This window comes from Taudactylus pleione, unplaced genomic scaffold, assembly GCF_031769625.1.
Source record: "Taudactylus pleione unplaced genomic scaffold, aTauple2 ptg000174l, whole genome shotgun sequence".
NCBI classification, from domain to species: domain Eukaryota; kingdom Metazoa; phylum Chordata; class Amphibia; order Anura; family Myobatrachidae; genus Taudactylus; species Taudactylus pleione.
The window spans coordinates 6,673,679-6,691,880 of record NW_028284576.1 but is presented as its reverse complement, the minus strand read 5'-3'; the positions used below and the strand labels follow the sequence as shown (position 1 = coordinate 6,691,880).

At 36.0% G+C, this 18,202-nt stretch overlaps 8 non-coding genes across 8 annotated transcripts; 3 read left to right on the top strand and 5 right to left on the bottom strand.

Annotated features, from left to right (window-relative positions):
* Window positions 1-2,517: 2,517 nt before the first annotated feature.
* TRNAN-GUU (transfer RNA asparagine (anticodon GUU)) lies at window positions 2,518-2,591 on the bottom strand. Its single transcript has one exon. It is a non-coding gene; the product is annotated as a tRNA-Asn (tRNA).
* A 1,093-nt stretch (window positions 2,592-3,684) lies between these two features.
* On the top strand, window positions 3,685-3,757 carry TRNAA-AGC (transfer RNA alanine (anticodon AGC)). Its single transcript has one exon. It is a non-coding gene; the product is annotated as a tRNA-Ala (tRNA).
* A 2,295-nt stretch (window positions 3,758-6,052) lies between these two features.
* On the bottom strand, window positions 6,053-6,126 carry TRNAN-GUU (transfer RNA asparagine (anticodon GUU)). Its single transcript has one exon. It is a non-coding gene; the product is annotated as a tRNA-Asn (tRNA).
* Window positions 6,127-7,219: 1,093 nt separating this feature from the next.
* Window positions 7,220-7,292, top strand: TRNAA-AGC (transfer RNA alanine (anticodon AGC)). Its single transcript has one exon. It is a non-coding gene; the product is annotated as a tRNA-Ala (tRNA).
* A 2,293-nt stretch (window positions 7,293-9,585) lies between these two features.
* On the bottom strand, window positions 9,586-9,659 carry TRNAN-GUU (transfer RNA asparagine (anticodon GUU)). Its single transcript has one exon. It is a non-coding gene; the product is annotated as a tRNA-Asn (tRNA).
* A 1,093-nt stretch (window positions 9,660-10,752) lies between these two features.
* Window positions 10,753-10,825, top strand: TRNAA-AGC (transfer RNA alanine (anticodon AGC)). Its single transcript has one exon. It is a non-coding gene; the product is annotated as a tRNA-Ala (tRNA).
* A 2,597-nt stretch (window positions 10,826-13,422) lies between these two features.
* Window positions 13,423-13,496, bottom strand: TRNAN-GUU (transfer RNA asparagine (anticodon GUU)). Its single transcript has one exon. It is a non-coding gene; the product is annotated as a tRNA-Asn (tRNA).
* A 3,772-nt stretch (window positions 13,497-17,268) lies between these two features.
* TRNAN-GUU (transfer RNA asparagine (anticodon GUU)) lies at window positions 17,269-17,342 on the bottom strand. The gene has a single exon. It is a non-coding gene; the product is annotated as a tRNA-Asn (tRNA).
* Window positions 17,343-18,202: the final 860 nt, after the last annotated feature.

Below are 18,202 nucleotides of genomic sequence, written 5' to 3'. Positions count from 1 at the left end.
TGATGCCCTAGAGTAATGCTGAGTTACATATAGCTGTCTTGAAAAGTACATGCAAACAATTTGGGGTTGATTCAAAGAGCTGATACACCACATTTCCTGTGAGTATCTGACTATAAGCCACACTTATGATAGCTCCAAACTTGCAGCAATTTGTTGTAGCCCCATAATGCTGCATAAAAAAGTGATATCGGGTGGCTAGGGGTCCAATTTCAACTGCTGTAACTTGTGTTACTACACTGTTGCAAGGTTATCTTACCCCCGTTGTAAATAATTGAATCAACTTCTCAGAATTAACCCAGTGGATACCAGTATCTGGTATATATTAAGAAATTTTTCTTATTCTTCTGGCTAAAAGTCAATGTGAATTTTTAGCTTATTCTCTATATCTTCTTAGGACTGATCACTTGTTTTCAATTTGTAAAGTTCTTTCTAGTATTATCTAACACTAGCTGGAAAGCCATGGATGTAGAGTTAGTAAAGTCATAGCTGTTAATTTCCATGTAAGTTTGTGTATTGAGGTAAAATGAAGACAAATGCCTGGTAAATTTTGTCAAATACAGTATCCTCCTGCCACAGAATAACAAATACTAAACACGTCCCAGGGTGGGCTTGAACCACCAACTTTTTGGTTAACAGCTGAATGCGCTAACCAATTGCGCCACAGAGACACGTGAAAGTACTTTCTAATAGATATTATCAGTAAGGGAAGATGAATCAGCAGAACTGAACTTAAACTGCTTAAAAGTTTCTAACTTGGATCATTTCTTACAAATGGACACTATAATATGAACTTGTGCAAAGTAAGATATAACAGGATTATACCCTGTGAATTGAGAATTTTGTCAGGGTGTGAAAATATCTTAGTCATGATGGGGTCGAATCAATCCAGTTATAAAAGGGTTGAAATAGGGGGATTTCAGTTAGTCCAAGGATCCAAGTATATGAGAACTTATTTGCTAACCAATTGCGCCACAGAGACACGTGAAAGTACTTTCTAATAGATATTATCAGTAAGGGAAGATGACCCAGCAGAACTGAACTTAAACTGCTTAAAAGTTTCTAACTTGGATCATTTCTTACAAATGGACACTATAATATGAACTTGTGCAAAGTAAGAAATAACAGGATTATACCCTGTAAATTGAGAATTTTGTCAGGGTGTGAAAATATCTTAGTCATGATGGGGGTGAATCAATCCAGTTATAAAAGGGTTGAAATAGGGGGATTTCAGTTAGTCCAAGGATCCAAGTATATGAGAACTTATTTGCAGTGTTATGAAAAATTCTGGTGATGTATTCACAATGATAGATGTGCCAAATTGTATTTATAATAAAGATAGAGAATGGTGGAACTGAGTTTTTTCAATATAAAGCTATATGGCATTTGGTAGCACTCATAATATGTGTTATAAATTTGTGGGTATACTTAGGAATATCAGAAATATAATGAGATAAAAGGGAATATGATAGGGAATTGGGCATTAAAATTCCTATGAGAAGGAAAGTAAGACAATGTATCTCTGTCCACAATGGAAGTAAGTTGGGAAAGTGCCACCAGATGTGGGGCAGTTTCCCCAGCCCCACAAAGTCTCCAACACAATGGTGATAAAAAAGGAAACATTTTATGAAATCATTAAGGTACTAAATACCAACGATAATGGGATTTCACTAAACTTGAGGCTAATGGATGTTTTTGAGATGTTATCTCTAAATGTAATCCAGTCCTCTTGGTGTGAGTGGTGTAAATGATGTTAAAATTAAAGGGGAATTAGCTTAAATGGTAGAGAGCTCGCTTAGCATGCAAGAGGTAGTGGGATCGATGCCTGCATTCTCCAGCTAAGATTTTGGAACCAAAATTTGCTGCAATATATGAAGTGAAGAATAACATTCCAGACCAAAATTCTTCACTGTTTTTATTTTCTTTTGATGCCCCAGAGGAATGCTGAGTTACATATAGTTGTCTTGAAAATTACATGCAAACAATTTGGGGTTGATTCAAAGAGCTGATACACCACATTTCCTGTGAGTATCTGACTATAAGCCACACTTATGGTAGCTCCAAACTTGCAGCAATTTGTTGTAGCCCCATAATGCTGCATAAAAAAGTGATATCGGGTTGCTAGGGGTCCAATTTCAACTGATGTAACTGGTGTTACTATACTGTTGCAAGGTTAACTTACCCCCTTTGTAAATAATTGAATCAACTTCTCAGAATTAAACCAGTGGATCCCAGTATCTGGTATATATTAATACATTTTTCTTATTCTTCTGGCTAAAAGTCACTGTGAATTTTTAGCTTAGTCTCTATATCTTCTTAGGACTGATCACTTGTTTTCAATTTGTAAAGTTTTTTCTAGTATTATCTAACACTAGCTGGAAAGCCATGGATGTAGAGTTAGTAAAGTCATAGCTGTTAATTTCCATGTAAGTTTGTGTATTGAGGTAAAATGAAGACAAATGCCTGGTAAATTTTGTCAAATACAGAATCCTCCTGCCACAGAATAACAAATACCAAACACGTCCCTGGGTGGGCTTGAACCACCAACCTTTCAGTTAACAGCCGAACGCGCAAACCAATTGCGCCACAGAGACACACGAAAGTGCTATCTAATGGATATTTTCAGTAAGGGAAGATGAACCAGCAGAACTGAACTTAAACTGCTTAAACATTTCTAACTTGGATCATTTCTTACAAATGGACACTATAATATGAACTTGTGCAAAGTAAGATATAACAGGATTATACCCTGTGAATTGAGAATTTTGTCAGGGTGTGAAAATATCTTAGTCATGATGGGGGCGAATCAATCCAGTTATAAAAGGGTTGAAATAGGGGGATTTCAGTTAGTCCAAGGATCCAAGTATATGAGATCTTATTTACTAACCAATTGCACCACAGAGACACGTGAAAGTACTTTCTAATAGATATTATCAGTAAGGGAAGATGACCCAGCAGAACTGAACTTAAACTGCTTAAAAGTTTCTAACTTGGATCATTTCTTACAAATGGACACTATAATATGAACCTGTGCAAAGTAAGAAATAACAGGACTATACCCTGTAAATTGAGAATTTTGTCAGGGTGTGAAAATATCTTAGTCATGATGGGGGCGAATCAATCCAGTTATAAAAGGGTTGAAATAGGGGGATTTCAGTTAGTCCAAGGATCCAAGTATATGAGAACTTATTTGCAGGGTTATGAAAAATTCTGGTGATGTATTCACAATGATAGATGTGCCAAATTGTATTTATAATAAAGATAGAGAATGGTGGAACTGAGTTTTTTCAATATAAAGCTATATGGCATTTGGTAGCACTCATAATATGTGTTATAAATTTGTGGGTATACTTAGGAATATCAGAAATATAATGAGATAAAAGGGAATATGATAGGGAATTGGGCATTAAAATTCCTATGAGAAGGAATGTAAGACAATGTGTCTCTGTCCACAATGGAAGTAAGTTGGGACAGTGCCACCAGATGTGGGACAGTTTCCTCAGCCCCACAAAGTCTCCAACACAATGGTGATAAAGAAGGAAACATTTTATGAAATCATTAAGGTACTAAATACCAACGATAATGGGATTTCACTAAACTTGAGGCTAATGGATGTTTTTGAGATGTTATCTCTAAATGTAATCCAGTCCTCTTGGAGTGAGTGGTGTAAATGGCTTTATCATCAAAGGGGAATTAGCTCAAATGGTAGAGCGCTCGCTTAGCATGCGAGAGGTAGCGGGATCGATGCCCGCATTCTCCAGATAAGGTTTTGGAACCAAAATTTGCTGCAATATATCAAGTGAAGAATAACATTGCTGACCAAAATTTTTCACTGTTTTTATTTTCTTCTGATGCCCTAGAGTAATGCTGAGTTACATATAGCTGTCTTGAAAAGTACATGCAAACAATTTGGGGTTGATTCAAAGAGCTGATACACCACATTTCCTGTGAGTATCTGACTATAAGCCACACTTATGGTAGCTCCAAACTTGCAGCAATTTGTTGTAGCCCCATAATGCTGCATAAAAAAGTGATATCGGGTTGCTAGGGGTCCAATTTCAACTGCTGTAACTTGTGTTACTACACTGTTGCAAGGTTAACTTACCCCCTTTGTAAATAATTGAATCAACTTCTCAGAATTAACCCAGTGGATTCCAGTATCTGGTATATATTAATACATTTTTCTTATTCTTCTGGCTAAAAGTCAATGTGAATTTTTAGCTTATTCTCTATATCTTCTTAGGACTGATCACTTGTTTTCAATTTGTAAAGTTCTTTCTAGTATTATCTAACACTAGCTGGAAAGCCATGGATGTAGAGTTAGTAAAGTCATAGCTGTTAATTTCCATGTAAGTTTGTGTATTGAGGTAAAATGAAGACAAATGCCTGGTAAATTTTGTCAAATACAGTATCCTCCTGCCACAGAATAACAAATACTAAACACGTCCTAGGGTGGGCTTGAACCACCAACTTTTTGGTTAACAGCTGAATGCGCTAACCAATTGCACCACAGAGACATGTGAAAGTACTTTGTAATAGATATTATCAGTAAGGGAAGATGAACCAGCAGAACTGAACTTAAACTGCTTAAAAGTTTCTAACTTGGATCATTTCTTACAAATGGACACTATAATATGAACTTGTGCAAAGTAAGAAATAACAGGATTATACCCTGTAAATTGAGAATTTTGTCAGGGTGTGAAAATATCTTTGTCATGATGGGGGCGAATCAATCCAGTTATAAAAGGGTTGAAATAGGGGGATTTCAGTTAGTCCAAGGATCCAAGTATATGAGAACTTATTTGCAGTGTTATGAAAAATTCTGGTGATGTATTTACAATGATAGATGTGCCAAATTGTATTTATAATAAAGATAGAGAATGGTGGAATTGAGTTTTTTCAATATAAAGCTATATGGCATTTGGTAGCACTCATAATATGTGTTATAAATTTGTGGGTATACTTAGGAATATCAGAAATATAATGAGATAAAAGGGAATATGATAGGGAATTGGGCATTAAAATTCCTATGAGAAGGAAAGTAAGACAATGTATCTCTGTCCACAATGGAAGTAAGTTGGGAAAGTGCCACCAGATGTGGGACAGTTTCCTCAGCCCCACAAAGTCTCCAACACAATGGTGATAAAAAAGGAAACATTTTATGAAATCATTAAGGTACTAAATACCAACGATAATGGGATTTCACTAAACTTGAGGCTAATGGATGTTTTTGAGATGTTATCTCTAAATGTAATCCAGTCCTCTTGGTGTGAGTGGTGTAAATGATGTTAAAATTAAAGGGGAATTAGCTCAAATGGTAGAGAGCTCGCTTAGCATGCAAGAGGTAGTGGGATCGATGCCTGCATTCTCCAGCTAAGATTTTGGAACCAAAATTTGCTGCAATATATGAAGTGAAGAATAACATTCCAGACCAAAATTCTTCACTGTTTTTATTTTCTTTTGATGCCCCAGAGGAATGCTGAGTTACATATAGTTGTCTTGAAAATTACATGCAAACAATTTGGGGTTGATTCAAAGAGCTGATACACCACATTTCCTGTGAGTATCTGACTATAAGCCACACTTATGGTAGCTCCAAACTTGCAGCAATTTGTTGTAGCCCCATAATGCTGCATAAAAAAGTGATATCGGGTTGCTAGGGGTCCAATTTCAACTGATGTAACTGGTGTTACTATACTGTTGCAAGGTTAACTTACCCCCTTTGTAAATAATTGAATCAACTTCTCAGAATTAAACCAGTGGATCCCAGTATCTGGTATATATTAATACATTTTTCTTATTCTTCTGGCTAAAAGTCACTGTGAATTTTTAGCTTAGTCTCTATATCTTCTTAGGACTGATCACTTGTTTTCAATTTGTAAAGTTTTTTCTAGTATTATCTAACACTAGCTGGAAAGCCATGGATGTAGAGTTAGTAAAGTCATAGCTGTTAATTTCCATGTAAGTTTGTGTATTGAGGTAAAATGAAGACAAATGCCTGGTAAATTTTGTCAAATACAGAATCCTCCTGCCACAGAATAACAAATACCAAACACGTCCCTGGGTGGGCTTGAACCACCAACCTTTCAGTTAACAGCCGAACGCGCAAACCAATTGCGCCACAGAGACACACGAAAGTGCTATCTAATGGATATTTTCAGTAAGGGAAGATGAACCAGCAGAACTGAACTTAAACTGCTTAAACATTTCTAACTTGGATCATTTCTTACAAATGGACACTATAATATGAACTTGTGCAAAGTAAGATATAACAGGATTATACCCTGTGAATTGAGAATTTTGTCAGGGTGTGAAAATATCTTAGTCATGATGGGGGCGAATCAATCCAGTTATAAAAGGGTTGAAATAGGGGGATTTCAGTTAGTCCAAGGATCCAAGTATATGAGATCTTATTTACTAACCAATTGCACCACAGAGACACGTGAAAGTACTTTCTAATAGATATTATCAGTAAGGGAAGATGACCCAGCAGAACTGAACTTAAACTGCTTAAAAGTTTCTAACTTGGATCATTTCTTACAAATGGACACTATAATATGAACTTGTGCAAAGTAAGAAATAACAGGATTATACCCTGTAAATTGAGAATTTTGTCAGGGTGTGAAAATATCTTAGTCATGATGGGGGCGAATCAATCCAGTTATAAAAGGGTTGAAATAGGGGGATTTCAGTTAGTCCAAGGATCCAAGTATATGAGAACTTATTTGCAGGGTTATGAAAAATTCTGGTGATGTATTCACAATGATAGATGTGCCAAATTGTATTTATAATAAAGATAGAGAATGGTGGAACTGAGTTTTTTCAATATAAAGCTATATGGCATTTGGTAGCACTCATAATATGTGTTATAAATTTGTGGGTATACTTAGGAATATCAGAAATATAATGAGATAAAAGGGAATATGATAGGGAATTGGGCATTAAAATTCCTATGAGAAGGAATGTAAGACAATGTGTCTCTGTCCACAATGGAAGTAAGTTGGGACAGTGCCACCAGATGTGGGACAGTTTCCTCAGCCCCACAAAGTCTCCAACACAATGGTGATAAAGAAGGAAACATTTTATGAAATCATTAAGGTACTAAATACCAACGATAATGGGATTTCACTAAACTTGAGGCTAATGGATGTTTTTGAGATGTTATCTCTAAATGTAATCCAGTCCTCTTGGAGTGAGTGGTGTAAATGGCTTTATCATCAAAGGGGAATTAGCTCAAATGGTAGAGCGCTCGCTTAGCATGCGAGAGGTAGCGGGATCGATGCCCGCATTCTCCAGATAAGGTTTTGGAACCAAAATTTGCTGCAATATATCAAGTGAAGAATAACATTGCTGACCAAAATTTTTCACTGTTTTTATTTTCTTCTGATGCCCTAGAGTAATGCTGAGTTACATATAGCTGTCTTGAAAAGTACATGCAAACAATTTGGGGTTGATTCAAAGAGCTGATACACCACATTTCCTGTGAGTATCTGACTATAAGCCACACTTATGGTAGCTCCAAACTTGCAGCAATTTGTTGTAGCCCCATAATGCTGCATAAAAAAGTGATATCGGGTTGCTAGGGGTCCAATTTCAACTGCTGTAACTTGTGTTACTACACTGTTGCAAGGTTAACTTACCCCCTTTGTAAATAATTGAATCAACTTCTCAGAATTAACCCAGTGGATTCCAGTATCTGGTATATATTAATACATTTTTCTTATTCTTCTGGCTAAAAGTCAATGTGAATTTTTAGCTTATTCTCTATATCTTCTTAGGACTGATCACTTGTTTTCAATTTGTAAAGTTCTTTCTAGTATTATCTAACACTAGCTGGAAAGCCATGGATGTAGAGTTAGTAAAGTCATAGCTGTTAATTTCCATGTAAGTTTGTGTATTGAGGTAAAATGAAGACAAATGCCTGGTAAATTTTGTCAAATACAGTATCCTCCTGCCACAGAATAACAAATACTAAACACGTCCTAGGGTGGGCTTGAACCACCAACTTTTTGGTTAACAGCTGAATGCGCTAACCAATTGCACCACAGAGACATGTGAAAGTACTTTGTAATAGATATTATCAGTAAGGGAAGATGAACCAGCAGAACTGAACTTAAACTGCTTAAAAGTTTCTAACTTGGATCATTTCTTACAAATGGACACTATAATATGAACTTGTGCAAAGTAAGAAATAACAGGATTATACCCTGTAAATTGAGAATTTTGTCAGGGTGTGAAAATATCTTTGTCATGATGGGGGCGAATCAATCCAGTTATAAAAGGGTTGAAATAGGGGGATTTCAGTTAGTCCAAGGATCCAAGTATATGAGAACTTATTTGCAGTGTTATGAAAAATTCTGGTGATGTATTTACAATGATAGATGTGCCAAATTGTATTTATAATAAAGATAGAGAATGGTGGAATTGAGTTTTTTCAATATAAAGCTATATGGCATTTGGTAGCACTCATAATATGTGTTATAAATTTGTGGGTATACTTAGGAATATCAGAAATATAATGAGATAAAAGGGAATATGATAGGGAATTGGGCATTAAAATTCCTATGAGAAGGAAAGTAAGACAATGTATCTCTGTCCACAATGGAAGTAAGTTGGGAAAGTGCCACCAGATGTGGGACAGTTTCCTCAGCCCCACAAAGTCTCCAACACAATGGTGATAAAAAAGGAAACATTTTATGAAATCATTAAGGTACTAAATACCAACGATAATGGGATTTCACTAAATTTGAGGCTAATGGATGTTTTTGAGATGTTATCTCTAAATGTAATCCAGTCCTCTTGGTGTGAGTGGTGTAAATGATGTTAAAATTAAAGGGGAATTAGCTCAAATGGTAGAGCTCGCTTAGCATGCAAGAGGTAGTGGGATCGATGCCTGCATTCTCCAGCTAAGATTTTGGAACCAAAATTTGCTGCAATATATGAAGTGAAGAATAACATTCCAGACCAAAATTCTTCACTGTTTTTATTTTCTTTTGATGCCCCAGAGGAATGCTGAGTTACATATAGTTGTCTTGAAAATTACATGCAAACAATTTGGGGTTGATTCAAAGAGCTGATACACCACATTTCCTGTGAGTATCTGACTATAAGCCACACTTATGGTAGCTCCAAACTTGCAGCAATTTGTTGTAGCCCCATAATGCTGCATAAAAAAGTGATATCGGGTTGCTAGGGATCCAATTTCAACTGATGTAACTGGTGTTACTATACTGTTGCAAGGTTAACTTACCCCCTTTGTAAATAATTGAATCAACTTCTCAGAATTAAACCAGTGGATCCCAGTATCTGGTATATATTAATACATTTTTCTTATTCTTCTGGCTAAAAGTCACTGTGAATTTTTAGCTTAGTCTCTATATCTTCTTAGGACTGATCACTTGTTTTCAATTTGTAAAGTTTTTTCTAGTATTATCTAACACTAGCTGGAAAGCCATGGATGTAGAGTTAGTAAAGTCATAGCTGTTAATTTCCATGTAAGTTTGTGTATTGAGGTAAAATGAAGACAAATGCCTGGTAAATTTTGTCAAATACAGAATCCTCCTGCCACAGAATAACAAATACCAAACACGTCCCTGGGTGGGCTTGAACCACCAACCTTTCAGTTAACAGCCGAACGCGCAAACCAATTGCGCCACAGAGACACACGAAAGTGCTATCTAATGGATATTTTCAGTAAGGGAAGATGAACCAGCAGAACTGAACTTAAACTGCTTAAACATTTCTAACTTGGATCATTTCTTACAAATGGACACTATAATATGAACTTGTGCAAAGTAAGATATAACAGGATTATACCCTGTGAATTGAGAATTTTGTCAGGGTGTGAAAATATCTTAGTCATGATGGGGGCGAATCAATCCAGTTATAAAAGGGTTGAAATAGGGGGATTTCAGTTAGTCCAAGGATCCAAGTATATGAGATCTTATTTGCTAACCAATTGCACCACAGAGACACGTGAAAGTACTTTCTAATAGATATTATCAGTAAGGGAAGATGACCCAGCAGAACTGAACTTAAACTGCTTAAAAGTTTCTAACTTGGATCATTTCTTACAAATGGACACTATAATATGAACCTGTGCAAAGTAAGAAATAACAGGATTATACCCTGTAAATTGAGAATTTTGTCAGGGTGTGAAAATATCTTAGTCATGATGGGGGCGAATCAATCCAGTTATAAAAGGGTTGAAATAGGGGGATTTCAGTTAGTCCAAGGATCCAAGTATATGAGAACTTATTTGCAGGGTTATGAAAAATTCTGGTGATGTATTCACAATGATAGATGTGCCAAATTGTATTTATAATAAAGATAGAGAATGGTGGAACTGAGTTTTTTCAATATAAAGCTATATGGCATTTGGTAGCACTCATAATATGTGTTATAAATTTGTGGGTATACTTAGGAATATCAGAAATATAATGAGATAAAAGGGAATATGATAGGGAATTGGGCATTAAAATTCCTATGAGAAGGAATGTAAGACAATGTGTCTCTGTCCACAATGGAAGTAAGTTGGGACAGTGCCACCAGATGTGGGACAGTTTCCTCAGCCCCACAAAGTCTCCAACACAATGGTGATAAAGAAGGAAACATTTTATGAAATCATTAAGGTACTAAATACCAACGATAATGGGATTTCACTAAACTTGAGGCTAATGGATGTTTTTGAGATGTTATCTCTAAATGTAATCCAGTCCTCTTGTAGTGAGTGGTGTAAATGGCTTTATCATCAAAGGGGAATTAGCTCAAATGGTAGAGCGCTCGCTTAGCATGCGAGAGGTAGCGGGATCGATGCCCGCATTCTCCAGATAAGGTTTTGGAACCAAAATTTGCTGCAATAAATCAAGTGAAGAATAACATTGCTGACCAAAATTTTTCACTGTTTTTATTTTCTTCTGATGCCCTAGAGTAATGCTGAGTTACATATAGCTGTCTTGAAAAGTACATGCAAACAATATGGGGTTGATTCAAAGAGCTGATACACCACATTTCCTGTGAGTATCTGACTATAAGCCACACTTATGGTAGCTCCAAACTTGCAGCAATTTGTTGTAGCCCCATAATGCTGCATAAAAAAGTGATATCGGGTTGCTAGGGGTCCAATTTCAACTGCTGTAACTTGTGTTACTACACTGTTGCAAGGTTAACTTACCCCCTTTGTAAATAATTGAATCAACTTCTCAGAATTAACCCAGTGGATTCCAGTATCTGGTATATATTAATACATTTTTCTTATTCTTCTGGCTAAAAGTCAATGTGAATTTTTAGCTTATTCTCTATATCTTCTTAGGACTGATCACTTGTTTTCAATTTGTAAAGTTCTTTCTAGTATTATCTAACACTAGCTGGAAAGCCATGGATGTAGAGTTAGTAAAGTCATAGCTGTTAATTTCCATGTAAGTTTGTGTATTGAGGTAAAATGAAGACAAATGCCTGGTAAATTTTGTCAAATACAGTATCCTCCTGCCACAGAATAACAAATACGTCCTAGGGTGGGCTTGAACCACCAACTTTTTGGTTAACAGCTGAATGCGCTAACCAATTGCACCACAGAGACACGTGAAAGTACTTTGTAATAGATATTATCAGTAAGGGAAGATGAACCAGCAGAACTGAACTTAAACTGCTTAAAAGTTTCTAACTTGGATCATTTCTTACAAATGGACACTATAATATGAACTTGTGCAAAGTAAGATATAACAGGATTATACCCTGTGAATTGAGAATTTTGTCAGGGTGTGAAAATATCTTAGTCATGATGGGGTCGAATCAATCCAGTTATAAAAGGGTTGAAATAGGGGGATTTCAGTTAGTCCAAGGATCCAAGTATATGAGAACTTATTTGCTAACCAATTGCGCCACAGAGACACGTGAAAGTACTTTCTAATAGATATTATCAGTAAGGGAAGATGACCCAGCAGAACTGAACTTAAACTGCTTAAAAGTTTCTAACTTGGATCATTTCTTACAAATGGACACTATAATATGAACTTGTGCAAAGTAAGAAATAACAGGATTATACCCTGTAAATTGAGAATTTTGTCAGGGTGTGAAAATATCTTTGTCATGATGGGGGCGAATCAATCCAGTTATAAAAGGGTTGAAATAGGGGGATTTCAGTTAGTCCAAGGATCCAAGTATATGAGAACTTATTTGCAGTGTTATGAAAAATTCTGGTGATGTATTTACAATGATAGATGTGCCAAATTGTATTTATAATAAAGATAGAGAATGGTGGAATTGAGTTTTTTCAATATAAAGCTATATGGCATTTGGTAGCACTCATAATATGTGTTATAAATTTGTGGGTATACTTAGGAATATCAGAAATATAATGAGATAAAAGGGAATATGATAGGGAATTGGGCATTAAAATTCCTATGAGAAGGAAAGTAAGACAATGTATCTCTGTCCACAATGGAAGTAAGTTGGGAAAGTGCCACCAGATGTGGGACAGTTTCCTCAGCCCCACAAAGTCTCCAACACAATGGTGATAAAAAAGGAAACATTTTATGAAATCATTAAGGTACTAAATACCAACAATAATGGGATTTCACTAAACTTGAGGCTAATGGATGTTTTTGAGATGTTATCTCTAAATGTAATCCAGTCCTCTTGGTGTGAGTGGTGTAAATGATGTTAAAATTAAAGGGGAATTAGCTCAAATGGTAGAGCTCGCTTAGCATGCAAGAGGTAGTGGGATCGATGCCTGCATTCTCCAGCTAAGATTTTGGAACCAAAATTTGCTGCAATATATGAAGTGAAGAATAACATTCCAGACTAAAATTCTTCACTGTTTTTATTTTCTTTTGATGCCCCAGAGGAATGCTGAGTTACATATAGTTGTCTTGAAAATTACATGCAAACAATTTGGGGTTGATTCAAAGAGCTGATACACCACATTTCCTGTGAGTATCTGACTATAAGCCACACTTATGGTAGCTCCAAACTTGCAGCAATTTGTTGTAGCCCCATAATGCTGCATAAAAAAGTGATATCGGGTTGCTAGGGATCCAATTTCAACTGATGTAACTGGTGTTACTATACTGTTGCAAGGTTAACTTACCCCCTTTGTAAATAATTGAATCAACTTCTCAGAATTAAACCAGTGGATCCCAGTATCTGGTATATATTAATACATTTTTCTTATTCTTCTGGCTAAAAGTCACTGTGAATTTTTAGCTTAGTCTCTATATCTTCTTAGGACTGATCACTTGTTTTCAATTTGTAAAGTTTTTTCTAGTATTATCTAACACTAGCTGGAAAGCCATGGATGTAGAGTTAGTAAAGTCATAGCTGTTAATTTCCATGTAAGTTTGTGTATTGAGGTAAAATGAAGACAAATGCCTGGTAAATTTTGTCAAATACAGAATCCTCCTGCCACAGAATAACAAATACCAAACACGTCCCTGGGTGGGCTTGAACCACCAACCTTTCAGTTAACAGCCGAACGCGCAAACCAATTGCGCCACAGAGACACACGAAAGTGCTATCTAATGGATATTTTCAGTAAGGGAAGATGAACCAGCAGAACTGAACTTAAACTGCTTAAACATTTCTAACTTGGATCATTTCTTACAAATGGACACTATAATATGAACTTGTGCAAAGTAAGATATAACAGGATTATACCCTGTGAATTGAGAATTTTGTCAGGGTGTGAAAATATCTTAGTCATGATGGGGGCGAATCAATCCAGTTATAAAAGGGTTGAAATAGGGGGATTTCAGTTAGTCCAAGGATCCAAGTATATGAGATCTTATTTGCTAACCAATTGCACCACAGAGACACGTGAAAGTACTTTCTAATAGATATTATCAGTAAGGGAAGATGACCCAGCAGAACTGAACTTAAACTGCTTAAAAGTTTCTAACTTGGATCATTTCTTACAAATGGACACTATAATATGAACCTGTGCAAAGTAAGAATTAACAGGATTATACCCTGTAAATTGAGAATTTTGTCAGGGTGTGAAAATATCTTAGTCATGATGGGGGCGAATCAATCCAGTTATAAAAGGGTTGAAATAGGGGGATTTCAGTTAGTCCAAGGATCCAAGTATATGAGAACTTATTTGCAGTGTTATGAAAAATTCTGGTGATGTATTCACAATGATAGATGTGCCAAATTGTATTTATCATAAAGATAGAGAATGGTGGAACTGAGTTTTTTCAATATAAAGCTTTATGGCATTTGGTAGCACTCATAATATGTGTTATAAATTTGTGGGTATACTTAGGAATATCAGAAATATAATGAGATAAAAGGGAATATGATAGGGAATTGGGCATTAAAATTCCTATGAGAAGGAAAGTAAGACAATGTATCTCTGTCCACAATGGAAGTAAGTTGGGACAGTGCCACCAGATGTGGGACAGTTTCCTAAGCCCCACAAAGTCTCCAATACAATGGTGATAAAAAAGGAAACATTTTATGAAATCATTAAGGTACTAAATACCAACGATAATGGGATTTCACTAAACTTGAGGCTAATGGATGTTTTTGAGATGTTATCTCTAAATGTAATCCAGTCCTCTTGGAGTGAGTGGTGTAAATGGCTTTAACATCAAAGGGGAATTAGCTCAAATGGTAGAGCGCTCGCTTAGCATGCGAGAGGTAGCGGGATCGATGCCCGCATTCTCAAGATAAGGTTTTGGAACCAAAATTTGCTGCAATATATCAAGTGAAGAATAACATTCCTGACCAAAATTCTTCACTGTTTTTATTTTCTTTTGATGCCCCAGAGGAATGCTGAGTTACATACAGTTGTCTTGAAAATTACATGCAAACAATTTGGGGTTGATTCAAAGAGCTGATACACCACATTTCCTGTGAGTATCTGACTATAAGCCACACTTATGGTAGCTCCAAACTTGCAGTAATTTGTTGTAGCCCCATAATGCTGCATAAAAAAGTGATATCGGGTTGCTAGGGGTCCAATTTCAACTGCTGTAACTTGTGTTACTACACTGTTGCAAGGTTAACTTACCCCCGTTGTAAATAATTGAATCAACTTCTCAGAATTAACCCAGTGGATCCCAGTATCTGGTATATATTAATACATTTTTCTTATTCTTCTGGCTAATAGTCAATGTGAATTTTTAGCTTATTCTCTATATCTTCTTAGGACTGATCACTTGTTTTCAATTTGTAAAGTTTTTTCTAGTATTATCTAACACTAGCTGGAAAGCCATGGATGTAGAGTTAGTAAAGTCATAGCTGTTAATTTCCATGTAAGTTTGTGTATTGAGGTAAAATGAAGACTAATGCCTGGTAAATTTTGTCAAACACAGTATCCTCCTGCCACAGAATAACAAATACTAAACACGTCCCAGGGTGGGCTTGAACCACCAACTTTTTGGTTAACAGCTGAACACGCTAACCAATTGTGCCACAGAAACACGTGAAAGTGCTTTCTAATAGATATTATCAGAAAGGGAAGATGAATCAGCAGAACTGAACTTAAACTGCTTAAAAGTTTCTAACTTGGATCATTTCTTACAAATGGACACTATAATATGAACTTGTGCAAAGTAAGATATAACAGGATTATACCCTGTGAATTGAGAATTTTGTCAGGGTGTGAAAATATCTTAGTCATCTTGGGGTCGAATCAATCCAGTTATAAAAGGGTTGAAATAGGGGGATTTCAGTTAGTCCAAGGATCCAAGTATATGAGAACTTATTTGCTAACCAATTGCGCCACAGAGACCCGTGAAAGTACTTTCTAATAGATATTATCAGTAAGGGAAGATGAATCAGCAGAACTGAACTTAAACTGCTTAAAAGTTTCTAACTTGGATCATTTCTTACAAATGGACACTATAATATGAACTTGTGCAAAGTAAGAAATAACAGGATTATACCCTGTAAATTGAGAATTTTGTCAGGGTGTGAAAATATCTTAGTCATGATGGGGGCGAATCAATCCAGTTATAAAAGGGTTGAAATAGGGGGATTTCAGTTAGTCCAAGGATCCAAGTATATGAGAACTTATTTACAGTGTTATGAAAAATTATGGTGATGTATTCACAATGATAGATGTGCCAAATTGTATTTATAATAAAGATAGAGAATGGTGGAACTGAGTTTTTTCAATATAAAGCTTTATGGCATTTGGTAGCACTCATAATATGTGTTATAAATTTGTGGGTATACTTAGGAATATCAGAAATATAATGAGATAAAAGGGAATATGATAGGGAATTGGGCATTAAAATTCCTATGAGAAGGAAAGTAAGACAATGTATCTCTGTCCACAATGGAAGTAAGTTGGGACAGTGCCACCAGATGTGGGACAGTTTCCTAAGCCCCACAAAGTCTCCAATACAATGGTGATAAAAAAGGAAACATTTTATGAAATCATTAAGGTACTAAATACCAACGATAATGGGATTTCACTAAACTTGAGGCTAATGGATGTTTTTGAGATGTTATCTCTAAATGTAATCCAGTCCTCTTGGAGTGAGTGGTGTAAATGGCTTTAACATCAAAGGGGAATTAGCTCAAATGGTAGAGCGCTCGCTTAGCATGCGAGAGGTAGCGGGATCGATGCCCGCATTCTCAAGATAAGGTTTTGGAACCAAAATTTGCTGCAATATATCAAGTGAAGAATAACATTCCTGACCAAAATTCTTCACTGTTTTTATTTTCTTTTGATGCCCCAGAGGAATGCTGAGTTACATACAGTTGTCTTGAAAATTACATGCAAACAATTTGGGGTTGATTCAAAGAGCTGATACACCACATTTCCTGTGAGTATCTGACTATAAGCCACACTTATGGTAGCTCCAAACTTGCAGTAATTTGTTGTAGCCCCATAATGCTGCATAAAAAAGTGATATCGGGTTGCTAGGGGTCCAATTTCAACTGCTGTAACTTGTGTTACTACACTGTTGCAAGGTTAACTTACCCCCGTTGTAAATAATTGAATCAACTTCTCAGAATTAACCCAGTGGATCCCAGTATCTGGTATATATTAATACATTTTTCTTATTCTTCTGGCTAATAGTCAATGTGAATTTTTAGCTTATTCTCTATATCTTCTTAGGACTGATCACTTGTTTTCAATTTGTAAAGTTTTTTCTAGTATTATCTAACACTAGCTGGAAAGCCATGGATGTAGAGTTAGTAAAGTCATAGCTGTTAATTTCCATGTAAGTTTGTGTATTGAGGTAAAATGAAGACTAATGCCTGGTAAATTTTGTCAAATACAGAATCCTCCTGCCACAGAATAACAAATACTAAACACATCCCTGGGTGGGCTTGAACCACCAACCTTTCAGTTAACAGCTGAACGCGCTAACCAATTGCGCCACAGAGACACACGAAAGTGCGATCTAATGGATATTTTCAGTAAGGGAAGATGAATCAGCAGAACTGAACTTAAACTGCTTAAAAGTTTCTAACTTGGATCATTTCTTACAAATGGACACTATAATATGAACTTGTGCAAAGTAAGATATAACAGGATTATACCCTGTGAATTGAGAATTTTGTCAGGGTGTGAAAATATCTTAGTCATGATGGGGTCGAATCAATCCAGTTATAAAAGGGTTGAAATAGGGGGATTTCAGTTAGTCCAAGGATCCAAGTATATGAGAACTTATTTGCAGTGTTATTGAAATTTCTGGTGATGTATTCACAATGATAGATGTGCCAAATTGTATTTATAATAAAGATAGAGAATGGTGGAACTGAGTTTTTTCAATATAAAGCCATATAGCATTTGGTAGCACTCAAAATATGTGTTAGAAATGTATGGGTATACTAAGGAATATTAGAAAAATAATGAGATAAACGGGAATACTACAGGGAGTTGGGCATTAAAATTCCTAAGAGAAGGAAAGTAAGACAATGTATCTCTGTCCACAATGGAAGTAATTTGGGACAGTGCCACCAGATGTGGGACAGATTCCTCAGCCCCACAAAGTCTCCAACACAACGGTGATAAAGAAGGAAACATTTTATGAAATCATTAAGGTACTAAATACCAATGATAATGGGATTTCACTAAACTTGAGGCTAATGGATGTTTTTGAGATGTTATCTCTAAATGTAATCCAGTTCTCTTGGAGTGAGTGGTGTAAATGGCTTTAACATCAAAGGGGAATTAGCTCAAATGGTAAAGCGCTCGCTTAGCATGCGAGAGGTAGCGGGATCGATGCCCGCATTCTCCAGATAA